This window comes from Penaeus vannamei, chromosome 15 (assembly GCF_042767895.1).
Source record: "Penaeus vannamei isolate JL-2024 chromosome 15, ASM4276789v1, whole genome shotgun sequence".
Taxonomy (NCBI): domain Eukaryota; kingdom Metazoa; phylum Arthropoda; class Malacostraca; order Decapoda; family Penaeidae; genus Penaeus; species Penaeus vannamei.
In genome coordinates this window covers 43,555,954-43,559,637 of record NC_091563.1, presented here as the reverse complement: position 1 = coordinate 43,559,637, position 3,684 = coordinate 43,555,954, and positions in this window count along the sequence as shown.

The window sequence follows — 3,684 nt, the reverse complement described above, 5'->3', positions numbered from 1 at the left end:
CCCCCCCCCCCCCCGGCTGTATAGGCCTGTAACCGCCTTCTTTTTTTACCCTCCTTTCGCCCCGGCCGCCCCCCCCCCCCCCTGGCCGTCAGGGACCAGGAGGAAGGGCGAGTATTTCCATTTTTTTTCGCGGAAGTTAGATGATATGTCTAAAATCTATTAATTTTTTTTCGTTGTTCACGGTCGCGCTCTTCCTCTTCTCGGTCTTCCTTTCTTCGTTGCATTCTCTTTTCTTTTTTATTATCTCTCTCATTACTTCGACTAATCCATCTTCCTAAAAGACAAGAAGTGAACAGAAGCACACGAAGAGAGAATGAAGCACAAGGAGAAAGAACAGAGGGAATGAAGGGGGGAGATAACCCTAACTGATATCCCCCCCCCCACCCCACCCCCCTCTTCTGCACGCGCACACCTGTACGTCAGTTCATGACCGATGCAGCAGATGATGCCTTTTTTCATTTGTTGTGATATTGATGTAATATATATATAGCCTCGCACACATGTATACATATACTTGTATGCATACAAATGGAGAAACGCTCCCGAAAGTTCACTGTGTATATGACAGATAAAATAGGAGCATGAGAGAGGGAGAGAGAGAGAGAGAGAGAGAGAGAGAGAGAGAGAGAGAGAGAGAGAGAGAGAGAGAGAGAGAGAGAGAGAGAGAGAGAGAGAGAGAGAGAGAGAGAGCGAACGAGAGAGAGAGCGAACGAGAGAGAGAAAGAGAGAAAGACAGAGGAATGAGGGGAGAGAGAAAAGGAGAAAGAAGAATGAAGGAAGGCAGAGAGAAAAGAGAAATAGAGGGAAGCCAAGAAACCACGGTGTCAACATCATCTACCGGTTCGGGCTTTAAGAGAGAGAGAGAGAGAGAGAGAGAGGTCTGAGAGAGAGAGAGAGAGAGAGAGAGAGAGAGAGAGAGAGAGAGAGAGAGAGAGAGAGAGAGAGAGAGAGAGAGAGAGAGAGAGAGAGAGAGAGTTAAAAGGCTCAGAAGCAGACCCTCGCCCGCTCACTCCGCCCCAAATACTCTCGTTTGAGCCGCGTTTCTTCACAAGAGCCAGAGAAGCACATGAATAATGAATGAATCTGCTTAAAAAAAAGAAGGTATTTCTGAACCCTTGCATCCTGCCAACACTTCTGTATATATGTATACTCGCGGATGAATTATGATCACTTAATCCATTTTGATTTCATTTGGCGAGGTTTCTTCATTCCGCGCTAAATATTAGCTTTTTAGAACAACGAATCATGCACACACACACACACTCACACACACACACACTCACACACACACACACTCACACTCACACTCACGCACTCAAACACTCAAACTCACACTCACACTCACACTCACACACACACACACACTCACACTCACACACACACTCACACACACACGCGCGCGCGCGCGCGCGCACAAGTACAAACAGACACACACACACAAGCATAAACAGACACACACACACACACACACTCAAACACACACGCACACACACAAGCACAAACAAACACACACAACAATGGATAAAGTCTTGCTATGTTATGAGATCGAAGTCGAAAAAGATTTAAAGTTCGCCGTTAGAGATTTTTGCTTATCTTCACAATAGAAACTATAAGAAGGTTTGTGCGTGTGTGCGTGTGTGCGTCTCCCGCAACGACATTCAGAGTGGCTCAAAAAAGGGCTTCGAAATAAGCTCGCTCGGAGCAGTTATTGGCACGACCTGCGAGCGAGTGAGAACGAGATTTAAAAAGAAAGAGACAGACATATAAAAACAACCTTAATAGATTTTTATTTTTTTGTGGGGGGGGGGGAGAGAACAGTATATTTCGCGTTCATTTTACGACCTCACTCACGGCGAGGTATTTCGTTCCAAAGATTTTGCAGCCACGCATTCATTCCGCGCTCTAAACCAATCACAGGCCAAGATTTCGAGTCTTAAAAGCCCGCGGCCGCAGTCTCCCTCCCAAACGCGTCCCAGCGGAGTCGTCGACAAACCTCGCTGGCAGAATGGATGGTGGCTCATGATTTGTTATTCTTGAGTCTTTTTTGTATGTTTAGCGGGTCTCACTTTGCATTATCTTACCGGAAAGTGCATAAGCCCGTAAATCCCCAATAGTTGCTACAATCTTGACCCTCATAACGTTCCCCTCGGGACCAAGAGAGAGAGAAAAATGGAGATCCGTGCCAGAGCTTTTTAAATCATGGCGTCAAGCATTTCCCGCCTCGCGCACCGAGCTCCATTTAGCATGCTGGAATTATCGTGGCAAAGCTAATCGAGTTTTATTGCTTTGTTTTTTCCCCTAAACCTCCCCGAGAGTGCGTTTGAGCTTAAATCACATAACGCGGAGGATCAATAGCAGGAGAAAAATGTAGGAAAACGTAACTGAAGTTTGCGCTTAAATCGAGCGAGCAGTCAGCACGTTACGCTAAGGTTAGCATGTGTAATTTTTTCGCTTGCTGTTATGGCTACCGCTTATTTTCTATTCAAAGTAAATTATCGCATGACAGATGTCACATATATAATGTACTACGTAATTGCGACCAATGTTTATACACAAACGTATTTAGCGCTGCGCACACCAAAGATAATTACCATTAAGCATTTGCGCGTGGGAGGCTCTCTCAGCAGCACGAGTGAGTACACACGGGGCACGTCGATGGCAGGCAGCGTCTTCGGCTGACGAGACGCGGGCGGGGGAGAGGGCGAGGGAGGAAAGGAAGAGAGGACAGGGGAGAGGACGAGGGAGGAAAGGAAAAGAGGGCAGGGGAGAGGAAGTGGGGAGAAAAGAGGAAAAGAGGAGGGAGAAGAAGAGGGGGTGGAGAGTAGGGAGGAAAGGGGGAGGGGGGAGAGAGGAGAAAAAGAGAAAGAGGTTCGAACAGAACAAACGGAGAGGAGGAACATGTGAAGCAAAGGAGGGGATGGCGAATAAGAGGGAGAGAGAAGTGAAGCGGAGAAAGAAGGGATGAGAGAAAGGAAGAGAAGTGGTCCAAAGGCAGAACCCGAAGAAGAGAAAAACGCCAAGACACCATTTGGCGGCGAGGATATATCGCCCAGAATATTGGCTGCGAGGTATTGCATTACGCGGAATATTAGACGCTCTTTCACGAGATGTTTATTGGCGAATAAAAAACCGTGGCCTTCCTCGGGGGGGGGGGGGGGGTTGCAATTACTTTAATGTGCCCCTAATACTCCACCTACGACTTACAAGGACCGCTTAAGTGTATTCGAGTGTGGTTATTCGGTGACCTGTGTGTTTGTACACAAGTAAGTGAGCCATTTATCAAGAACCTCTCCCCCCCCCCTCTCTCTTTCTCTCTCTCACACACACATGTGTGTACATGTATATATATATATATATATATATATATATATATATATATATATATATATATATATATATATATGTATTCATATATATACATCGATAATAGATAAATATGTATATGTACACACACAAACACACGCACACACGCACACACACACACACACGCACACACACACACACACACACACACACACACACACACACACACATATATATATATATATATATATATATATATATATATATATATATATATATATATATATATATATATATATATATATATATATATATGCATAAATATATACATGTACATATGCATCAGCGAAAGATAGATAAGTAGATAGATATGAACATATG